This window comes from Loxodonta africana, unplaced genomic scaffold (assembly GCF_030014295.1).
Source record: "Loxodonta africana isolate mLoxAfr1 unplaced genomic scaffold, mLoxAfr1.hap2 scaffold_88, whole genome shotgun sequence".
Lineage (NCBI taxonomy): Eukaryota > Metazoa > Chordata > Mammalia > Proboscidea > Elephantidae > Loxodonta > Loxodonta africana.
The window spans coordinates 338,785-364,805 of NW_026975625.1; positions in this window are offsets into that span (position 1 = coordinate 338,785).

Here is a 26,021-nt window from a genome sequence, read left to right on the forward strand (position 1 = left end):
AAGAGAGTGGGTTTCTTATTTTATTACTCATAAAATATGAAGAAAGGATGAATATTAAGCAACTTATTAATGGATATAAATATTGCATAGAAGTCACCATCTCAGGTCCTCTGTGGGATGCAAGGATGAACATAACTCTTCTCAAGAGAGATCTGCTAGGGAGAGGAGTGAGCAGGTTACTGAGAAATGCAAGGGCCCCTTCCAGATTTCCCTTATGGTCTATAATATAGCAGAGATGTGGCCTGACTTTGTCTGGTTTCCAGGAGATCAGTACACAGTCTTTGCTGAGGTTAAAAATATTTCCACATCTTTTGAAGGTTTCTGACGTTCTACTTTTTATGTCCTGAAAAACTGCTTTAAGCCATTATAAAATAAAATATGATTAGTGTGAATGTTGCTAGTTGTTGGAAGGTATGCAATGATTTTACATTTTATTCTTCACAACAGAAATTTTACTCTCTAAAATCAAAAGGAGACAGCTGTCAAGATGTTAATAGACAGAATTGATAAACTATTACTACATCCAAATAGTATTTGAATAGGTGGGAACTAACTGAGTAGGTTAGGAAAATGGAAAAAGTTTTTTCTTAACTTTTCTGGATATCCATTTGGATAAGTGGACTTATGGAGAAGATAACCGTGAGAAAGAATTACAAGGGAATGAAATTTTTTTCCAAAAAGCTTAATAACTCAGTGTCATGGATTGAATTGTATACCCCAATAATATGTGTCAAATTGATCAGACCATAATTTCCAGTACTGCGTGGTTGTCCTTCATCTGGTGATTGTAATTTTATGTTAAAAACTACTAGGGTAGGAGTGTAACACCTTTACCCAGGTCACATCCCTGATCCATAAATAAAGGGAGTTTCCCTGGGGTATGGCCTATAGCACCTTTTATCTTACAGGAGATGAAAGGAAGGGAAACAAGCAGAAAGTGTGGGACCGCATACCACCAAGATAACAGTACCAGGAGCAGAGCGAGTCCTTTGGATCTGGGGTCCATCCATGGAGAAGCTCCTAATCTGGGGGAAGATTGATGCCCTGAATTTGGACTTTTACCCTACTTCACTGTGAAGAAATAAATTTCTCTTTGTTAAAGCCCATCCACTTGTGTTATTTCTGTTACAGCAGCATTAGACTAAGACACTCAGGAAGATAATTTCATGGAAAATGCAATGAGCCATAATCCAGTGACAGAGTTGATAAGATAAAAGGCTAGCAGTCACTTTTAAATTTGTGCTTCAGTCAAAATGAAAAATAAATACATTATGCATCTTTCAGTTCAAAAATAAAAATGTTTATATTTAAATACACACATGTACTTTATAGGAAGCCATACAGAATGTGGAACATTAAAGATCATGATGGAATAAGAAGACAAACCAGTGAGTAATTGAAATTTTTCTATTTTTTAAATAATTGGGTTACTTATTCTGTCTTGTAGCAATTGTATTTAGTGTACTCATATTGTCTTGGCAATTAGACCCATAAATCTTAGGGTTAAAAATTTAAATATGTTACTTGTAATGAGGCAACTGATTTCTTATATCCTAAAAAAAAATAATGAGTTGTTACTTCAGGCTTCTAAGTTTGACTTTTACTTTTTGGTAAGTTAAAGTAACCCATTTCTGTTTCTAGGAGATAGATTGTTTAATAGATAGATTGTCTAATTCTGAGTGAAAAGAAAGGGCTATGTAATTCTTATGGCTGTTTCAACAAAATTGTAATCAGAGTTTGCATAAATAGGACATAAAATGACAATTATTTTGTTGTCTCCCAAAGATGTGCTTTGTTGTGTGAAGATTTCTTATCTACTACTGTATTTTTAATATAAAAGAACTAATAAATGTGTATTAAAAGAATGCCAGCAAGATCCTAAAAATAAGAAAAAATTTGCATGGATTATATAGGATATTTTAGAATATTGGAGATGATGATGCTGATCATGATGAATTATATCTTTCATCTCTTTCCCTTAATACTATTTTTGTCTAAATGGGGTTAAAAGAAAAATTGAAGAGAGAGAGAGAAATGAACAACTACACAGTGGTCACAGAGCTTGTCCTCCTAGGCCTTTCTGATGATCCTGACCTTCAGATTGTGACCTTCCTCTTTCTATTTATCACATATGTAGTAAGCTTCACTGGAAACCTGATTCTTACCACCTTAACCTCGGTGGACTGCCATCTACAGACACCTATGTATTTCTTCCTCCGGAACATCTCCTTCCTAGAAATCTCCTTTACAACTGTATGCATTCCTAGATTTCTGGGTGCAATTATTACCAGGGATAAGACCATTTCCTTCAACAACTGTGCAGGTCAACTCTTCTTTATTTTCATGAGGGTGACAGAATTTTACATTCTGACGGCTATGTCCTATGACCTCTATGTGGCCATCTGCAAGCCCCTGCATTACACAAGCACCATGAACAGGAAACTCTGCTCCCTGCTTGTGTTATGTGTGTGGTTGAGAGGGTTTCTGACCATATTCCCACTTCTTATGTTTCTTCTCCTCCCCCCCCGATTACTGTGCTTCCAAAGTCATTGATCACTTTGCATGCGACTATTTTCCCCTCTTACAACTATCTTGCTCAAATACATGGCTCCTAGAAGTAACTGGTTTTTACTTGGCTTTGGTTTCTTTGCTATTCACTTTGGCATTAATGATTTTGTCCTACATGTGTGTCATCAGGACTATTCTGAGAATCCTGTCTTCCAGTGAGAGAAAAAAACTTTCTTCACTTGTTCCTCCCACATGACTGTCATTTCCACCTCTTACGGAAGCTGCATCTTCATGTATGCCAATCCCTCTGCAAAAGAAAAGCATCATTGACCAAAGGAGTTGCTATTGCCAACACCTCTGTTGCCGCCGTGCAGAACCCCTTCATTTATTCCCTGAGGAACCAGGAAGTAAAACAAGTCTTCAAAAACTTCCTCCAGAACATAGTGTTTTCTACAAATTGGGAGCTTTTTTTTTTTTTTTAGCAAAAATACAGATACTTGTGGTTGACATGAGTTAGAATCGACTGCACACCAACTTTTTTTGGGGGGGGGGCGTATAAAGAACAATTAAATATAAACCTGAAATTCATAGATGTTTGTACAGGTATGCTTGTTCTTTTAGAGTCTCTTTACCTGTCACATCATTTGATCTGATATTTTGCAAATCCCTCACTTTAACGTCTGTGCCTGACTTTCTCCAATGCAGTGCCTATTAACATATTTTAAAATACGGTAAAGCTTATTTCTCCTACTGAATTTTCTGAAAAACTTACATTTTCCTTGAAGGCACACTGTAGTTAAGATGGAGTAAAGTTGTTTTAATTCTGTTTATTTTCTCAGCTCTTAAAAGACACAGTTATTATTGCTTCATACTTCAAATGTAGTGTTTCAAATGTACGTAATTTCTTGTGCATTTTCAAGATGAATATTGGTAGTGTTTTCAGTAATGTTTCTAGAATTTCCATGCTCTGTGTTATTGTTCATTAAATTCAGTTTAAAACATACTATTGTGTTGCACTTTGAATACAGAACTTTATACTTTGTGAAATTTAATGTATATTTTCTGGATAAATATTGGTCATGATATTAAGTAATTTTTATAGAATTTTCATGTTTTAAAACTTCTTTGGAGATATTCATAGTTTTTCTAAAACATGCAAAGTAAATGCACTAAAACTAAAACACATGTCACTTCTATTTTTCTGTAAATTATAAAAGTTCCACGTTGCAAACTACAAAAATAAATTTAGGTTACCCTATGATTATTTTGGAAAGCCTAGTGGTGTACTGGTTAAGTGCTACGGCTGCTAACCAAGAGGTCAGCAATTCGAATCTGCCAGGCGCTCCTTGGAAACTCTATGGGGCAGTTCTACTCTGTCCCATACGGTCTCTATGAGTCGGAATCAACTTGATGGCAGCGGGTTTTGGTTTTATGATTATTTTAATTATATGAACCCCACAAGTTATATGAACAGTGTTGTGATAATGATTCATCTGGCTTAAAATATAAAACATTAATTAATGACTATATTTTAGAAGAATTACAATTTCAAATTTTCTTTTTTTCTTGTTCTCCCAAATTATGTTGACTAGAAAATTTTGCTTAACAGACTTCATTGTTAAATTGTAGACTACAAAGTGAAGTATAAGAAAAAAAAACTTGAAGTACTTGTCAAATCATGAAAAGGGTTGTTATGCAGATTTTTAGTATAATTCAAATAAGTTTTGGTCTTTATATGTATCTATATGTTTTTAAGATCTGGAACACAATGCGTTCCAATATGAGAAAGGAACATGGTGACTTCTCTCTGAGGAATTTAAAACCTGTAAGTCTTGGTGATACCTTACACTCGTCTGTGATTTAAATAGTCTCAGAGATCTTTTACATATACCTTTTATTCATGTATTTATTCATCTCTTTATTCCCAAATTTCAGTATCTACGTAGGAAATGATTCAGTGATGGAAAAGAATGGCTTTTGTGCTTGTTCATTTCCAGTGTAACAAAAAAAAAGTAAGTTGATGATTATAATCCAATTGTATATAAATTCTATAATATCTCTAAGAAGAATACACTGTACAGGCACATGAAAATATTAAGGTTACAAATATAATAGGCTTGCCCACATCATTCAGAATTTGGAAACAACATTACAGCAATAAGGAAGGTACAATCATTGTTATTTTTATGTATTATATTAGGATTACAGTCATGATAGAGACAGTAGATAAAGAGAAAAATTTGCTGCATTGCAAAGCCTTGTGTAACTAGACATTCCATTAATAACTAACATTTAGTTAATACTTAAAAATACTATACACACGACCAAGTATAAAAGCTTAATTATTTTTGCAAACTCCTACGACATAGTGGGTTCCTTGGGTGGTACAAACTGTTAATGCTGCACTCAACTGCTAAACAAAAGATTGGAGATTCGAGTCCACCCAAAACTGCTTCAGAAGAAAGGCTTGGAAATCTACTTCCAAAATATAAGCCATTGAAAACCCTATGAAGCACATTTCGATTTTTAGGCACATGGGCTTGCCATTGACTGGACAGCAACAGTTCTTTTTTTTTTTTTTAAAAGACATATGTAGTAATCATTCTACGTGACTACACTTTATGTTTTTAAACTTGATTGACATCTGGCATGGCGGAACAATAGCTGTCATTCTGAGCAAACTAAGTAAACGACAGTCTTTGCAACTATAGACAAAAATAAAAATACTTATCCATGTATGTAGATTTGGGGTTCCATCTGAAATTGAGTTAAATTTGGTGTATTCATAATTATTTAATACATTATAAGCAATAAGGTTCTTTTTTTCTGGTTAAATAAATAATGACTGTTATTGAAGTACTGAGTTATGATACCTAACTTTCAACTTACCATCAATAAAAACATAAGAAAATTAGGCATGTTAGCTTTTCCAACTTCAGTGTCCTCATTTTTTTTAAATAAAGATGATAATACTTTAGTTTTTATGCCATATGCTTACTGTGGAAACCCTGGTGGCATAGTGGTTAAGTGCTACAGCTGCGAACCAAATGGTTGGCAGTTCAAATCTCCCAGGTGCTCCTTGGAAACTCTAGGGGGCAGTTCTACTCTGTCCTACAGGGTCGCTACGAGTCAGAATTGACTCAACAGCACTGGGTTTTTTTTGTTTTTTTTTTATGCTTACCATGAGATGAAACTATAAAAGATATACATGGATTAATTTTTTAAAAGTAAGAAACGTTATTCAAATGTAACACTAGTGTTTAAGAATCCAACAGTATGAAGGGCTTAGGTTTTGCTCCAAATCTATGACTTTGTCTGTTTATATGTGAAATAATATATATATATATATGTATATTTTTTTAGGCACTCCAATCTATTGTGCACAGGTGAAATTTCTTTCCCAGTTCTTAATTTCATATCATGTAAAGCCATTACTTGCTAGTCACATTGAGTTTAGTCTGGTCAATGGAAAAATATCAGCTTCATATTCAACTAGCTTCAGCCAGGCATTGAAATTTGGGTGGTGTCTTGGGCTCCTTTCATTGCCTCTTCTCTACTCAGAGATAGTTCGTGATTGGGACAAAGGCAGAAGACAGATGGAAAAGGACACCTTTTATTTATCTGGTGCTCCTTTAAATCTCTTTTGATTAACATTGGATCTTTGTGGGAGGGTGTCTAAATGCAGATACTCCTATATGGTGCATATGAGTAAATTCAATGGACTTCACACAAATTGCAGTGCTACAACAAATCCCTCACCAGTATATAACTCTGAGGTACATAACATAGAAAATTGCATTAGTGTTCCTTAATCTGGAAGCAGCTAAACTTGAAAGGGTTCTTGCAAAATGCCTAAAGTGTGATTACCTTTTCTAATGTTTAATTGATCTGAGGGAAACCTGCACATTCTTGGTTTAACAAGTCATAATTGTAATGACTACTTCACTTCTGCTCACTCTCTGTGCCCAAATGTCTCTCTGAAATTCTCTTTCTCTTCTACTCAAATTGAGAGGGCAGAGCAGCAAATACAGTGTGATATACCAAATCACTGTAAACAGAAGACTGTCATTCTAAGAAGCACTGCGTATTCATGTATCTGGTTCTCTAAGACCTTTTAAACTTGACCTTGAAAGTCATTGTCAGGTTGCAACATTCACAGAAAATGGAGGGAAAATCGTTTCTAAGCTGATGATGACATGGTTCCACTAATCTTTCTCTTTTAGCAACTCCACTGTATATGGAATAATGAGAGATTCTAGATAAAGGTTTCTGATAGCAGAATCTGTCCAGCTGCCAGTTATTTAGCTCTGTAATGGTTGCTTGACCCCCAAATTATCTTGACTGTAGGGCGTTATAAATTGAATTGTGTCTGCCCCAAAATATCTGTTGCAAGTCCTAACTCCTCTACCCGTGGTTATAATTCCATACGGGAATGTGTTTTTTCGTTGTGTTAATAATGTAATAAAAACAAACAAACAAACATTACCATTGAGTCTATTCTGACTCACAGCAACCCGATATGAAAAAGTAGAACTGCTTCACGTGGTTTCCAAGGAATGGCTGGTGGATTCAAACTGCCAACTTTTTGGTTAGCAACAGAACTCTTAACCACTGCACCACCAGGTTTTCCAATAATGTAGGATGTGTCTTAAATCAATCTTTTTTGAGATATAAAAGAGCAGATTAAGCCAGGGATAGCAAGCACAATTGGGAGAAGGTAGATACCATGCCACTTGAAGATCACCAAGGAACCAAGGAACAGAAGCTGAAAAGAGACAAGGACCTACCCCTCGAAGAGACACAGATAGAACGCCTTCCTCCAGAGCTGGTGCCCTGAATTCAAACTTCTGTCTAGCCTCCTAAAATGTGAGAAAATAAATGTGTTTGTTAATGTCACCCACTTATTGTATTTCTGTTATAGCAGGACAAGATAATTAAGACACGAGGGTTAAGTATTTGATTTTTGTAGCTTTGGAAAGTCAACCACAATGCCAACCCAGAAGAAAATTTTCTTAACATCCTCTTACAAAGACATGAAAACAGCTTGGCACTATTTCCATTTTGCATATCTTTGTAAATTAGTACAGTAGAGGAACCAGCATCCAAGTTCAGATGAATGAGGAAATACACTTAAGTGAATTTTCTCATGAGAATTATGCTGTATGACAGTACACTAGGCAAAGGAATGGTATATCATCCCGTTGATTAATTAAAAAGACATCTAGAACTGTTTGTTAAACTCGCTCAGCCTCAGATGCATTGGCTCAGTTGTTTATCCTCAGGGTAGATCTGAAAATATAGATAACAAGTGTATTCACTCTCAGTTAGTTCAGGACAATCCTTGCACAGAAACAATAGGAAAGCAAAAATAATAATAAATTTTATTGAAGATATTGGAAAGTAAAAAAAAAAAAAGCAAAGTATTTTAGGATTAAAATACAATATATTAAAGAATTCAGAATGATAATCCCAGCAAAGGAGGTCACTTTTCCCTGCCCATAATGGAAGAGGTAGCTGAACAGATAAATCAGGAAATCATTCCTAGCAGGTTAAAAAGAAGAACAAAAACTGGAGTGTAGGACTTGCCAAGTTTGTGAAGCTAGAAAACTTTTATACTTTCAAAGTTTATTTAAAAGGTTAAGTCATAGAAATAAGAGTGGGGACAAGATAGCCTTTACCCTAAAGAAAAGCTTCAAATTACATCAATTCATGGATTTAGATTAATATGCCTTTGAATATTAGTGTCCCTAATCATCTGCTAGAAAAAAGCATAAAATCTCTGTAGGAAAATATCATTGCCCTAAACACTACTATATTTCTATAACTTTGTCACACAACTCCTATCTATCAGAAACAATACCCTGGCACATGAGCAGATAAAGCAATATAAATAAAATCAAACAAAGCTAACAATAAAAACAGGAAGAGTGGCGATAGAAAATAGACTCAAAAGGCACAAATGTTAAATTAGCTATGCTTAATATATTCAAAAGATCACAGTAAGAATTGTAATTTTGATTCAAGTTCTTAGAATTACTGAGGAAAAAAATCTGATATTTAAAGCTCTCCTTAATAACTCAGTGGAGGAGTTTAAGAGCAGATTAACATAGCCAAAGAAAGAGCTAGTGTACTGGAACAGAACTCAGAAGAGTGAATATTTGAGAAATACTAAAGGAAAACTAGAGAAGAGGGTAAGAGACAAAGAGAATAAGGTGAGAACTTCTACCAGATGGATTAATGGGGTTCCAGAAAGAGAAAGGGGGAAAAAAAAAGGAGAGGCAATTTTTGAAGTGATAAACCAAAAAGAAAAAAAAAAATCTGTTACCTTTGAGTCGATTCTGACTCATAGCGACCCTAGACAGAGTAGAACTGCCCCATAGGGTTTCCAAGGAGCTGCTTTGGATTTGAACTGCCATCTTTTTCGTTAGCAGCCCAGCTCTTTTTTTTTTTCCTTCTTTTTAGTTTTAATTATTTTCTTGTTATCATTGGGAATGTACATAGCAAAAATATACACCAATTCAGCAGTTCCTACATGTACAATTCAGTGACATTGATTACATTCTTCAAGTTGTGCAACCATTCTCACCCTCATTTTCTGGGTTCTTTCTCCCCCAACAACATAAACTCACTGTTCCCTAAGATTCCTATCAAATCTTTTGAGTTGCTGTTGTCATTATAGATACAGTTCTTTTTTTTTTTAATTTTTATACGTTCACAGAGCAAATTAGCTTCTCATTAAACAATTAATACACATATTGTTTTGTGACATTGATTGCCAACCCCACGACATGTCAACACTGTCCACTTCCCAATCTTGAGTTGTCTATTTCCATTCCTCTCTGTCAGACCAGTAAGTCTGCTCTTTTTTAGTGAGTTAGAATTTTGTTCTACTGTTTTCTCCAGCTCTGTCCAGGACCCTCTATTGTGATCCCTATCAGAGAAGTTCGTCGAGGTAGCTGAGCACCATCTAGTTGTGTTGGACTCAGTCTGGTGGAGGTCGTGGTACTTGTGGTCCATTAGTCCTTTGGACTAATCTTTCCCTTGTGTCTTTCGTTCTCTTCATTCTCTCTTGCTCCAGATGGCGTGGGACCAGGGAAGTATCTTAGATAGCCGCTCACAAGTTTCTAAGACCCAAGAGGTTGTTCTCCAAAGTAGAATGTAGAACATTTTCTTTATAAATCATGTTATGCCAATTGAGCTAGATGTCCCCTGAGACTATGGTCCCCAGCCCTTAGCCCAGTAATTCCGTTCCTCTGGGAGTTTGAATGTGTCTATGAAGCTTCCATGACCTTGCCTTGGTCATGTTGTGCTGACTTTCCCAGCATTGTGTACTGTCTGACCCTTCACCAAATTTACCACTTACCTATTGTTTAGTGATTTTCCCTCCCCAGCCTTCTCCTCCCTCGTAACCATCATAGATTGTTTCTTTCTGTGTGTAAACCTTTCCATGAGTTTTTCTAACAGTGATCTCATACAGAATTTGTCCTTTCATGATTGAATATCACTCAGCATAATGTCCTCCAGATTCATCCATGTTGTAAGATGTTTCACAGATTCATCATTGTTCTTTATTATTGCATAGTATTTCATGTTGTGTATGTACCATAGTTTGTTCATCCATTCTTCTGTTGATGGGCACTTAGGTTGTGTCCATCTTTTTCCTATTGTTAATAATGTCGCAATGAACATGGGTGCACATATGTCTATTTGTATGACGGCTCTTATTTCTCTAGGATGTATTCCTAGAAGTGGGATAGCTGAATCATATAGTATTTCTATTTCTAGCTTTTTAAGGAAGCCACCATATCTTTTTCCTAAATGGTTGTACCATTTTGCATTCCCACCAGCAGTGCATAAGAGTTCCAATCTCCCTGCAACCTCTCCAATATTTGTTAATTTCTGTTTTTTTTGATTCGTGCCAGTGACATTGGGGTGAGATGGTGTCTCATTGTAGTTTTCGTTTATGTTTCTCTAATGGCTAGCGATCGGAAATATTTTCTCATGTGTCTATTAGCCATGTGAATGTCTTCTTTAGAGAAGTATCTGTTCATATACTTTGTCCATATTTTAATTAGTTTATTTGTCTTTTTGTAGTAGAGGTGCTGGATTTTCCTACAGATTTTAGAGATTGCAACTTTGTTGGACTTGTTATAGCCAAAATTTTTTTCCCAATCTGTAGGTTCTCATTTTGCTGGGTTGGTGAAATCTTTTGATGAGCATAAGTATTTAATTTTTAGAAGATTCCAGTTACTAGCTTATCTTCTGGTGTTTTTGTATTGTTGGTTATGGTTTGTATGCCATTTATGCCATGTATTAGGGACTCTTGCATTGACCTTGTTTTTTCTTCTATGATCTTTATAGTTTTTGATTTCTTATTTAGGTCTTTGACTTATTTTGAATTAGTTTTTGTGTACGGTGTGAAGTATGGGTCCTGTTTCATTTTTTCCAGATGGACATCTAGTTTTGCCAGCACCAGTTGTTAGAAAGACTGTCTTTTCCCCATTTAGTGGACTTTGGGCCTTTGTTGAAGATCAGTTGACCATAGGTGGGTGGATTCACATCTGCATACGTGATTCAGTTCCATTGATTACTGTGTCTGTCATTGTACCAATACCAGGCTGTTTTGACTATTGTAGCTGTAGAGCAGTTTCTGAGGTCAAATAGTATGAGGCCTCCTGCTTTATTCTCCTTCTTCAATAGTGATTTACTTATCTGTGGCCTCTTACCTTTCCATATAAATTTAATGATTAGTTTTTCCATCTTGTTATATAATGCTGTTGGACCGGCTTGCATTGTACTTGCAGATTGCTTTGGGTAGCACTGACATTTTCACAATGTTGAGTCTACCTATCCATGTGCCTGGTATGTTTTTCCATTTATGTAGGTCTCTTTTGATTTCTTGCAGTAGGATTTTGTAGTTTTTTTTTTTTTGTATATGTCCTTTACATCCTGGTTAGATTTATGCCTAAGTATTTTATTTTTTTAGGACTTAAATTGTATTGCTTTACTCGTTTCCTTTTCCATGTTCTTTTTATTGGTGTATAGGAATCCAACAGTTTTTTCTATGTTTATCTTGTATCCCGCTCTACTGCAGAATCTTTCTATTAGTTCCAGTAGTTTTCTTGTGTATCTTTGAGGAGGTTTATGTACAGTATAACATAATCCTCAAATAGGGATAGTTTTACTTCTTCCTTGCCTATTTGAATGTCCTTTATTTCTTTTTCTTATGGCTGTAGGTAGGTCTTCTAGCACAATGTTTAATAGCAGTAGTGATAAAGGGCATCCTTGTTTTGTTCCTGTTCTCAGGGGGAATGTTTTCAGCCACTGTCTGTGGAGAATGATGATGGCTGTTGGTTTTGTTTAGATGCCCTTTATTATGTCGAGAAATTTCCTTTTTATACCTATTTTATTGAGAGTTTTTATCAGGTATGGGTGTTATACTTTATCAAATGACTTTTCTGAGTCTATTGAGATGATCATGTGATTCTTTTGTTTTATTTATGTGGTGGATGACATTGACTGTTTCTCCAATGTTGAATCATTGTTGCATACCTGGTATGAATTCCACTTGGTCATGGTTTTTTTTTTTTTTTTTTTGATATGATGCTGAATTCTATTGGCTAGAATTTTGTGGAGAGTTTTTGCATCTATATTCATGAGAGATATCGGTCTGTAATTTTCCTTTTTTTGTGGTGTCTTTGCCTGATTTTGGTATCAGGGTTATGCTGTCTTCATAGAATCAGTTAGGAAGTATCCCTTCCTTTTGTATGTTCTGAAATAGTTTTAGTAGTACTACTGTGAATTCTTCTTTGAATGTTTGGTAGAATTCTCCAGTGAAGCCATCTGAGCCAAGGCTGTTTTTTATTGGAAGTTTTTTTTATTACCTTTTCAATCTCTTCTCATTATGGGTCTGTCCAGATTTTAGACCTCAGTTTATGTTAGTTTAGGAAGATAGTGTGTTTCTAGAAATTTGTCCATTTCCTCTAGGTTTTCAAATTTGTTGGAGTGTATATTTCATAGTACTCTGTTATGAACCTTTTTATTTCAGTTAAGTCTGTTGTAATGTCCCCCGTTTTATTTCTTATTTGGGTTATTTTTGTCTTCACCTGTTTTTCTTTTGTCAATTTGACCAATGGTTTGTTGATTTTGTTGATCCTTTGATAGAACCAACTTTTGGTTTTGTTGCTCCTTTCTATTTTCTATTTCACTCACTTATTTCTGATTTTTATGATTTCCTTTCTTTTCATGGCTGTGGACTTCTTCTGCTCTTCTCTTTCCGTCTGTCCAAGTTGTATAGCTAGTGTTTTGATTTTGTCCCTTTCTTCATTTTTGATGTGTGCATCTATCACTACTGGCCTCTGAGCACTGCCTTTGCTGTGTACAAAGAATGAACAGGGTCAAGATACACTGAACATTGTTGTAATTAAGACATTATTCATCTGAATTAGTGGGTTTTACATTAAGATGCTAATTGTAATCCACAAGAAATCATTAAGAAAATTATTTGAAATGTATGCTGTAAAAGATACAATAAATAAATTTAAAGGTACACTAGGACATACCAATTTAACACAAAAGAAGCCAGCAATCCAGGAATAGACTAGTAAAAAAAGACATAAGCATATTAAAAAAAAAGGAAGACATAAGTCCTACTTTATCAGTAATTAAATTTAAACAATGAAACAACCCAATTGAAAGGCAGAGATTGGAAACATAGTCTAAAAAAAGAACTTAACCCAAATATATGTCTGTCTATTATAGGCACTCTTTAGATTAAAAGACACAAATAGATTGAAAATAGGATTTAAAAGATAGGCCATGTATTCCGGATTGAAAGTGTCTCCGAAATATATATGTTGAAGTGCTAAAAATTGTACCTGGAAGTTGTGACCTTGTTTGGGAAAATAGCGCTATTCTTGGAAGATAAAAGAAAAACCTTCGCCATCCTGTTGATTATAACTCATAGTGACCATATAGGACAGAGTAGAACCACCCCCATAGTGTTTCCAAAGAGCAGCTGATGATATTGTCACTTAAGCCATACCAGAGTAGGATAAGCCCTATTCCATTCTGAGTGGTACCTTAAAAGGAGATAACAGAGAGGGAGCTGGAAAGAAACACACAGAGTAAGACAGATGCCAGGTGATAATGGAGGCAGACACATTTATAAGCATCCATAAGCATGCCAAGAATTGCAAAGGGCTACAAGAAGCTACAAGGCGCCCTGACAGTGCAGTAGCTAATAGCTCAGCTCCCAATCGAAATGTCAGCAGTTGGAATCCACCAGCTGCTCTTTGAAAACCCCATGAGAAAGTTCCGCTCTATCCCATAGGGTTGCTGTGAGTTGGAATTGACTCAACGGCAACAGTTTTTTTTTTTTTTTTTTTGACTGCAAGAAGCTGAGACAGGAAGGACCTTTCTGTAGAACAAACAGAGAGAGAGCTCATAGACCCATTAATGAATCTGGGCCTCTAGTCTTCAGAACTGAGACAATAAATTCTGTTCTTCAAAGCCATTTACTTTGTAGTATTTTGTTATGGCAGCACTAGGAATCTAACATACCACGCGAGCAGTAGCCAAAAAAAAAAGAGCTGGGTTGCCTATGATAACATTTGATGTATTAGACTTTAAGACAAAAAAGTTACAGGATACAAATAATATTTTATAATTATAAAGTGTCAATCTATTGGGCAGAACAAACAATTATAAACATATATTCACCTCACATTCCACAATAATAGAGACTTCAATAACTCATTTTCAATAATGGACATAAAACTGGGCAGTATACATGGGACATTCTCCAGAGTGACCATATACCAGACTATAAAACAAACCTAAATAAATACAAAATAATTGAAATAATACAAAATATGTTCTTTGACCAAAATACAACTAAATTAGAAATCAACAGTAAAAGAAAATATAAGAAAATCACAAATATATGTAAATTAAACAGTACACTCCTAAATAACAAATAAGCCAAAGAATAAATCACAAGGAGAGTTTAAAAATAATATTTTTAGATTAAAAGAAGTGAAAAACAGCATGCTAAAACATATGGATTGCAGCTTTAGAATCGTTTATACAGAAATTAATAGCTCCAAGTGCCTATGTTAAAAAGGAAGACAGGTCTCAAATCAATAAACAAATGTTTTGCCTTTGGAAACAAGAAAAAGAAGAGTAAAATGGCACAAAACAAACAAAAGAGAGTACGTATTATATGATTTTATTCATATGAAATTCTACTAAATGAAAACTAGTTGTAGATTCATTGTTGCCTGTATATAGATGTAGGTGTTAATATTGATGTAGATATATATATATTTGACTTAATAACTATATATATATATATTTTTGTGAAACCAAAACGTTCACTAATGAGAGGACAGTGTGAGTTTCAAATCTTTAATTAAAATGTATTTATTGAGTATAAATTATATCACCTTTACCAGGCACTAGAGATATAAATATAAAACAACCAAGGCCTGTTCCTTCCAGGTTAAGTAGTAATTTAATAGAAACAGGTTATGTACAAATAATTTCAGTAGAGTAAGCTAAGAGGACAAAGTTTTGGGAGAGCAAAGAGAAGATAGCACCTAATCTTGGCTTTACACAAAGGGAAGATTTCAAGGATTTTATTAAATTTAGACCAAACCTTAAAGAAAAGTATGGGTGTATATGGGTGTGTATTTGTGTGTATGTGTGCACGTCTGAAAATGCCTAGTGTTTACAGGAATAAATGAAAGATTTGATGATGTTAGCGCAAATGTTGCACAGGGCCTCGGTTCTGGGTTGCACAGGTTTGGTTTAAGAACAACAAAAAGGAGAAGTAACTGATCTAGCAGCACTTGTCCAAAATAATTTTCTACAATAATGGAAATGTTCTATAATCTGTGCTGCCTGATACATTAGCCACTAGACACATGTGGCTACTGATCATTTTAGATACGGCTAGTGTGACTAAGGAACTGAACTGCTATTTTATTTCATTCATATTTAAATTTAAATAACCGCAAAAGTAACTTATTCCTGAGCAAGGCTGATACTTGGTTATTAGTTCAAATTCAAATAATATTACTGCTTTAAAGATGAAACACAGGACATTCTGGAAACATGTAAGAGTTTGAGAGAATCAGAGAAGACTCCTCCAAGAGAGTACAATTAAAGTACAAATGAATTGAGGTACCAGAGAAACCACCTCTAGCAGACAGAAGAACACATGTGAATGTCCTGAAGGAGAAGAGAAAGTGTCAGATTGTTAAAGAAACAAACAACAAATAACGAGTATCTCAAAATGACAAAAGTGAGGGACATGCTTATGGATAGGTAGACTCAACGTTGTGAAAATATCAATTCTACCCAAAGCAATCCACAAATACAAAGCAATTCTTATCCAAATACCAACAGCATTCTTTAAAGAGATGGAAAAACTAATTATTAACTTTATACGGAAATGAAAGAGGCCCCACATAAGTAAAGTACTATTGAAGAAGAAGAATTCACTAGGAAGACTCACACTACCTGGCCTCAGAATCTACTGTACAGCTACGGTAGTCAAAACAGCCTGGTACTGGTACAATGACAGCTACATTGACCGGTGGAACAGAATTGAGAACCCAGGTGTAAATCCATCCACCTACAATCACCTGATCTTGGAAAAGGGCCCAAAGTCCATCAAATGTGGAAAAGACAGTCTTTTTAACAAATTCTGCTGGCAAAACTGGATGTCCCTCTGCAAAAAAATGAAACAGGGCCCATACCTCACACCATACACAAAAACTAATTAAAAATGGATCAAACACCTAAATATAAAATCAAAAACCATAAAGGTCATAGGAGAAAAAATAGGATCAATGCTAGAGGCCCTAATACATGTCATTAACAGGATACAAACCATAACTAACAAGACACAAACTCTAGAATATAAGTTAGATTACTGGAATCTTCTAAAAATTAAACACTCATGCTCATCAAAAGACTTCACCAAAAGAGTAAAAAAAGAACTTAGACTTGGAAAAATCTCTGGCTATGACAAAGTCAACAGAAGTCTAATCTCTAAAATCTCCAGGAAAATCCAATACCTCTACAACAAAAAGACAAATAATCCAATTAAAAAATGGGCAAAGGAAATTAACAGACACTTCACCAAAGAAGGCGCTCAAGTGACTAACAGACACTTGAGGAAATGACCGTGATCACCAGCCAATATAAAAAAGTATTTTTTTTTATACTGGAGAATTGGAAATTGATACTACAATGAGATACCATCTCACCCCAATATTACTGGCATAATTAAAAAAAATAATAACACATGTTGAAGAATTTGTGGGGAGACTGGAACTCTTATGCACTACTGGTGGGAATGCAAAATGGTACGACCATTTTGGAAAACGTTATGGCACTTCTTTAGAAAGCTAGAAAGAGAATACCATAAGATTCAGCAATCCCACTCCTAGCAATATATCTTGGAGAAATAAGAGCTGTCACATGAATAGACAAATGCATACCCATGTTCATTGCAGCATTTTTCACAATAGCAAAAAGTTTGCTCATAAAAGACTCAAGGGGATTAAATGAAATAAAAGGAAAAAAGAAAAAGAAATCTCCTGTGGAGACTGGTGTTCCTGTCTACCAATTATGTACAAAAAAAAAAAAAAAAGAGAGAGAGAATTGTCAATTCCTTTAAGTACAAAACTGAGGGGACTTTCTCCCAAAAGATAACCAGAAATGATTTAAACTCTGTATAAGATGTCAACAGTATTCTGCTATTCCACTCCTATGGGGTCATAAATTGTTTAGAAATTTATCTATGTCTATATCTGAATTGTAATAAGAGAATTGTCCTTCACAGTTGCTCAGTAACTGGCTGCTCATCACTCGGACCCTATGTTAAATACATTTTGACATGGTGATATTTAAGTTACTTGGTGGTATGCAATCTACTCTCAACTCCCATGGGGCTGTTGAGTAATTTTACTGGTCAGATGTTTAACTCGAAAATCCCAATACTTGAGAAAAAAATATGTTGTTGTTAGTTGCCATCGTAAATATGAGTCAGAATTGTCTCAATGGCAATGGTTTTTGTTTTTTTTTTTAATAGTGACACCATGTACAAGAGGGCGAGAAGCTGCCCGGTCCTGTGCCATCCTCACAATCATTGCCATGTTTGAGCTCATTGTTGTAGTCACTGTGTCAATCCATGTCTTTGAGGGTCTTCCTCTTTTTCACTGACCCTTTACTTTATCAAGCATAATGTCCTTCACCAGGGACTGATCCCTCCTGATAACATATCCAAAGCACGTGAAAGAAAGTCTTGGCACCCTTGCTTCAAAAAAGTATTCTGGCTGTACTTCTTCCAAGATAGATTTGTTCATTCTTCTGGCAGTCACTGGCATATTCAATATTCTTCACCAACACCTAATTCATTGTCCAGCTTTCACATTCATATGAGGTCATCGAAAATACCATAGCTTCGGTCAGGCACACCTTGGTCTTCAAAGTGACATCTTTGCTTCTTAACACTTTAAGGAGGTCTTTTGTAACAGATTTGCCCAGAGCAATACTGTTAAACATATAATATGAGATATTTCATTCTGAGATCATATTGTTTAGAAATTTATCTGTGTCTATATTTGAATCCTAATAAGTGAATTGTTCTTCACAGTTGCTCAGTAACTGGCTGCTCAACACTCGGACTCTATGTTAACTCAATTTTGAGATGGTGATATTTAAGTTACACGGTGGTGTGCGATTTACTTCCAAATATATCTAAGCGTGGGGATGAGAATAGAAATTTTAGGAAAAGCTTTTCTATTTCCCTTCCACAGACATCTATGGTTAAAGGAAGTCATGGTCCTCATTTATCTTCGATGTAGCTTTTTCTTACTGGGTTTTTTAAGAAAATAATTTTCCTGGTCCCAGCTTGATATCTCTGCACGTGCAATAACTAACCACTGTGCATGGGACTTAATTTGGCTTCCTTTCCCCATTGTATGAGTCCTAGTCAAGTCCAATACCTATATCAACACCTTTTTCATGTCTGTTACCTGTATTGATCTTTTTCAGGACTCATTCACAATATCTTTCTAGATAGTGCAGATGCCTCTTACTTTTCCAGTAGCTCAATCATTCATCTTACACCATATATATATACATATAAAACCAAATCAAACCAGTTGCCCCGAGTCAATTCCAACTCATAGTGACCCTATAGAACAGAGTTGAATTGCCCCATAGGTTTTCTAAGGCTCTAAATCTTTATGGAAGCAGACTGCCACACCTTTCTCCTGTGGAATAGGCTGGTGAGTTCAAATTGCTTACCTTTTGATTAGCATCAGAGCACTTAACCACTGTGCCACCAGAGCTCATATATAGGTGTATATATATATAAACCCACCAGAGCTTATACACACACACACGTACCCACACAAATATACAAAAATACAAGTATATTTTTAATTTCTTTCAGCAATTTGAGGCTTTTTGTGCCAGAGATACATTTTTCAATATACCTGCTGTCTCAGCTAGCTAGTGCTGCTATAACAGAAGTACCACAAGTGGATGGATGGCTTTAACATAGAGATATTTTTTCTCTCACAGCATAGCAGGCTAGAAGTCCGAATTCAGGGTGCTAGCTCCAGGAGAAGGCCTTCTCCCTCTGTTGGCTCTGGGGGAAAGTCCTTGTCATCAATATTCCCCAGTCAAGAGATCCTAAGCACAGGGACCCCCAATCGAAAGGATACTCTATTCTCCCGGCTCTTGTTTCTTGGTGGTATGATGTCCCCCTGTCTCTCTGCTTGCTTCTTGCTTTTATATCTCAAAAGAGATTGACTTAAAATACAACCCAGTCTTGTAGATTGAGTCCTTCCTCATTAACATAACTGCCACTAATCCTACCTCACTAACATCATGGAGGTAGGGTTTACAGTGTGTAGGAAAATCACATCACTTGACAAAATGGTGGACCATCATACAATACTGGGAATCATGGTCTAGCCAAGTTGACACACATTTTTGGTGGACACAATTCAACCCATAACATCTGCCGTATTTTAAGATGTGAAAGACCCTTCTCCTTCCTTAAGTTTTTAAGTCTGGATATTTTATTAAAAATATTATTAACTAGATGGTGCCCGGCCACAACCGATGACTGCCCTGACAGAGAGCACAACAGAGAACCCCTGAGGGAGCAAGAGAACAGTGGGATGCAGACCCCAAATTCTCATAAAAAGACCAGGCTTAATGGTCTGACTGAGGCTAGAAGAATCCTGGCAGTCTGGTCCCCAAACCTTCTGTTGGCCCAGGACAGGAACCAACTCCTCAGACATGGATTGGACTGGACAATGGGTTGGAGAGAGATGCTGATGAGGAGTGAGCTACTTGTATCAGGTGGACACTTGAGACTGTGTTGGCATCTCCTGTCTAGAGGGGAGATGGGAAGGTAGAGAGGGTTAGACACTGGCAAAATGGTCATGAAAGGAGAGACTGGCAGGAGGAAGTGGGCTGGTTCATTAGCGGTAGAGTAAATGGGAGTATGTAGTAAGGTGTATACAAGTTTATATGTGAGAGACTGATTTGATTTGTAAACTTTCACTTAAAGCACGATAAAAATTATTAAAAATATATATTATTGATACCGTAAACAACAGGGTTAAACGGTTCCCCTTCCTCCCATCACACCTGAGCCACATCACACTCTTTTGATAAGAAATTCTGTGTAGCAGCTCAAGGCCATCTTACTGCTTCTCTGCTCAAGTTTGCTTCGCTACCCACCAACCTTCCCCTCACTCCATTTGGACATGAGCAATAAGCCACAAAGCTGTCCTTAGATAAATTTCATGTTTCATACCCCCCTAAAAACCACATGCCCCCAGCCACCATATTGCACCCCCTACTGCACCCCTGTATGTGTTCATTTCCTGAAATTGTCTGCCAGTTCTTAGAAACTTCATGAATTATGCATAAGTTCCCTATCACAAGCCCTGCAACTGCACTAGAATCCCCAACCTCAGGGAGCTTGATTTGAGACTTAATCTCTGAGCTCCTTGCTTGACCGGCTTGCAATAAAGTCTGTTTTCTCTTTTTCAAAGGCCTGGTGTCTCTCAATTGACTCAAGGGGTCGCGCCGGGCAGGACCCACCGTCATCGGGTTACAATACTGTAATGATGCATAGATTACCACATCTTTTATTGGTCAGTTAATTCATTTTCTGTGTCTGTTATAACAAATTGCTACAAACTGATTGACTTAAAACAACAGAAATTTATTCTTCCACAGCTCAGGAGGCCAGAAATCCAAAGTCAGAGCCAAAATACCTGAGCCTTAATCAAGCTGTCACGGCAGAACCACACCACACACTCTTCAGAGGCTCCAGGGGAGAATCTGTTCATTGCCTCTTCCAGCTTCTGGTGGCTGTCTCTGTTCCATGGCTGTGGCTGCATCATCCAATCTCTGCCTCTGTGGTCACATTGTCATCTCCGCTTGTGTTGTGAAATCTCTCTCTGCTTCTCCCCCATTCTCCCTATATTCTTCTATATTTTATGTCCTTCTATATTCTATATCCTTCTGTATTCTTCTATATTCTATATCCTATATTTCGTATTCTTCTATATTCTATCTTTTATCTTCTATATTTTGTACTCTATATTCTCTATTCCATATTCTACATACTACATTCTATTTTCTATGTTCTTCTGTATTCTATATTCTTCTATATTCTACATTCTATGTTTAATATTCTATGTTCTATATTCTATATATTATATTTCCTATCTTTTATATTCTATAAAAAAAATATTCCATATTAAATATTCTACTTTCAATATTTTTCTATATTCTATATTCATCATTATTCTATACTGTATATTTCATATTCTACATTCTGTATTCTTCTGTATTCTATAATCAATATTCTTTAGTCTTTATTATATATTTTATATTCTACATTCTACATTATATATTCTATATTCTTCTATTTTCTATATTCTATAGTCTTCTATATTCTGTAATCTGTTTTCTATATTCTACCTTCTATTTTATATGCTATAGTGTATATTCTACATTCTATATTTTATATTCTTCTATATGCTATAATCTATATTTGAAGATCGAAGACCACAGCCTTCAGTATGGACTGCATGTCAACATAGAGAAAACAAAAATCCTCACAACTGGACTAATGAGCAACATCATGATAAACGGAGAAAAGATTGAAGTTGTCAAGGATTTCATTTTACTTGGATCCACAATCAACAGCCATGGAAGCAGCAGTCAAGAAATTAAAAGATGCATTGCACTGGGCAAATCTGCTGCAAAGGACCTCTTCAAAGTGTTGAAGAGCAAAGATGTCACCCTGAAGACTAAGGTGTGCCTGACCCAAGCCATGGTATTTTCAATCACATCATATGCATGTGAAACCTGGACAATGAATACGGAAGACCGAAGAAGAGTTGACACCTTTGAATTGTGGTGTTGGCGAAGAATATTGAATATACCATGGACTGCCAAAAGAACGAACACATCTGTCTTGGAAGAAGTGCGGCCAGAATGCTCCTTAGAGGCAAGGATGGCGAGACTGCGTCTTACATACTTTGGGCATGTTGTCAGGAGGGATGAGTCCCTGGAGAAGGACGTCATGCTTGGCAGAGTACAGGGTCAGCGGAAAAGAGGAAGACCCTCAGCGAGGTGGATTGACACAGTGGCTGCAACAATGTGCTCAAGCACAACACCGGTTATAAGGATGGCACCGGGCCGGGCTGTGTTTTGTTCTGTTGTGCATAAGGTCTCTATGAGTCGGAAGCGACTTGACAGCACCTAACAGCAATACTCTATATTATTTTTATTCTGTATTATTCTATATTTATCTATATTGTATATTCTAAATTGTATTTTCTATATTCTATATTTCATATTCTTCTATGTTCTATATTCTACATTCTACACTCTATTCTTCTGTATTGTATTTTCTTCTATATTCTATGTTCTATATTCTGTATTTTATCCTCTATATTCTGTACTCTATATTCTACATTCTACACTCTATATTCTTCTATATTCTATATTCTTCTGTATTCTATATTCTTGTATATTTTATATCCTATATTCCTTATTCTTCAATATTCTATGTTCTATATTCTGTGTTCTATCTTCTATATTCTACATTCTAAATTCTATATTCTGTACTCTATATTCTATGTTTGATATTCTATGTCCTGTGTTCTATGTTCAATCTTCTATCTTCTATCATCTGCTTTCTTCTATCTACTATCTTCAATCTATCTTCTATTGTCAATTTTCTTCTGTATTGTATATTCTATGCTCTATATTATATTTTCTTCTATTTTCTATATTCTTTTGTGTCCTATATTCTATTATCTTCTATATTCTTCTGTATTCCATATTCTACATTCTATATTCTACTTTCCATATTCTATACTCTTCTATATTCTTCTACATTCTATACTCTATATCCTATAATCTTCTATATTTTTCTATATTTTATAATCTACATTCTATTTTCTATATTCAGTATTCTATCTTCTATGTTCTATATTCTGTATTCTTCTACATGCTGTATTCTATATTACATGCTGTAATCTATATTCTACAGTCTATATTTTTCTACATTCTATATTCTATAATCTATATTCTTCAATATTCCATATTCTATGTTCTGTATTCTGTGTTTTATATTGTATCTTCTACATTCTACAGTATATATTCCATATTCTTCTATATTCTATAATCTATATATTTCTACGTTCTGTTTTCTATATTCTTCTACATTGTATGTTTTATGTCTTATATTCTTCTACATCGTATATTTTATGTCTTATACTCTATATTCAGCAATATTCTATTTTCTATATTCTTTTATAAACTATATTCTTCTATATTCTATATTCAACATTCTATATTCTACTATATTCTATATACTTCTGTATTCTACTTTCTATATTCTATAATCTATATTCTTCTGTATTCTATGTTCTATAATCTATATTCTACATTCTGTATTCTATATTCTGTAATCTATATACTTTTACATTCTATATTCTCTCTTCTATGTTCTGTATTGTATTATCTATATTCTACATTCTATGTTCTTTATTCTATATTCTTCTGTATTGTATATTTTATGTCTTATAGTCTATATTCCATTTTCCTCAATATCCTCTATTCTATATTCTTCTATATTCTATGTTCTATATTCTACATTCTCTTCTCTATATTCTATACTCTTCTATATTCTATAATCTATATTCTATATTCTACAGTCTACATTATGTATTCTAAATATTTCTATATTCTTTAACTTCTCTCTTTTATATTCTATATTCTACATTCTATATTCTATTTTCTTGTATGTTCTGTATTGTATATCCTATGTTCTCCACTCTACATTCTATATTCTAAATTTTCCTATAGTCCATATTTTTCTATATTCTATATTCTACATTCTATATTCTATAATTTATATTCTCTATCCTATGTTCCATATTCTATATTCTGCATTCTAAATTCTATATTCAATATTCTTCTATATTCTATAATCTATATTCTTCTACACTCTATATTCTGTTTTGTATATTCTATATTCTTTTATATTGTACATTTTATATATCATAGTCTACATTCCATATTCATCAATATTCTATATTCTTCTATATTCTATATTCCATATTTTCTATCCTATATTCTTCTATATTCTGTCCTGTATATTCTATATTCTTCTATATTACATATTCATCAATATTCTATATTCTTCTATATTCTACATTCTATATTCTTCTTATTCTGTATTCTTCTATATATTATATTCCACATTCTATATCTTCTATATTCTATAATCTATATACTTCTACATTCTATATTCTATAATCTTCTATATTGTATATTTTATATCTTATATTCTATATTTTCCATTTTTGTCAATATCCTGTATTCTGTATTCTATATCCTTCTATAGTCTATCTTCTATGTTCTATATTCTTTATTTTATGTGCTATATTCTGTTCTCTATATTCCATATTCCTCTATATTCTATAATCTATATTCTACGTTCTATACTCTATTTCATATTCTGTATTCTATATTCTACTGTCTACATTCTGTATTCTAAATACTTCTATATTCCATATTCTTCTCTATATTCTGTATATTCTACGTTCTATATTGTATATGGCTCTATATTCTACATTCTATAATTTAAAATTTTCTTTATTCTATATTGTGTATTCTATATTCTTTGTTCTATATTCTACACTGTAAACTCTATATTCTATATTCTACATTCCTCAATAATCTATAATCGATATTGTATATCCTATATCCTTTATTCTATATTGTATATACCATAATTGTCAATATTCTTTATTCTTCTGTATTCTATCTTCTATATTCTCTAGTCTAGATTCTATATTCTTCTATATTCTATACTCTATATTCCAAATCCTATATTCTATATTCAATATTCTTCAATATTCCTTATTCTATATTCTATCTTCTATATTTTGTCTTTTATAGTCTATATTCTCTACTCTATATTCTACATTCTATATTCTATGTTCTTCTATATGCTATATTCTATATTTTGTACTCTATATTCTATGTCCTATATTCTGTATTCTATAGTCTTCCAAATGCTGTATGCTTCTATGTTCTATGTTCTGTATTCCATATTCCATATTCTGTATTCTACATTCTACGTTCTATATTCAATATTCTTCTTTTTTCTATATTTTTCCATATTCTATATTCTACGTTTCACATTCTACATTCTATATTCTTCTATTTCTATATTGTATATACTAAATTTTATATTCTATACTCTGTATTCTACATTCTACGTTCAACATGCTATATTCTTTAGTCTATATTCTTCTCTATTCTTAATTCTTCTATATTCTACATTCTATATTCAATATTCTATGTTTGCTGTTCTATACTCTATATTCTTCTGTATACCATACTCTTTTCTATTCTATATTCTGCATTCTTCTATATTCTATATTCTACATTTACTTTCTATATTCTGTAATCTATATTCTGCTACATTCTCTATTCTATGTACTGTATTCTATATTCTACATTCTGCATTCTATATTCTATTTTCTATAATCTATATACTTGTACATCCTGTATTCTATATTCTTCTATATTGTATATTTTATTTCTTATATTCTTTTTGCCATATCCATCAATATTCTATAGTCTTCTAAATACTATGTTCTTCTATGTTCCGTATTCTATACTCCATATTCTATTTTCTACATTCTATATTTTATATTCTATAATCTACATTCTATATTTATCTATATTCTATAATCTTTATACTTCTATATTCTATATTTTGTATTCTATATTCTTCTATATTGTACATTTTATGTCTTATATTCTATATTCATCAATATTCTATATTCTGTACTCTTCTGTATTCTATCTTCTATTCTCTTTATTCTATATGCTGTACTCTATATTCCATATTTTACAAACTATACTGTTCTATTTTA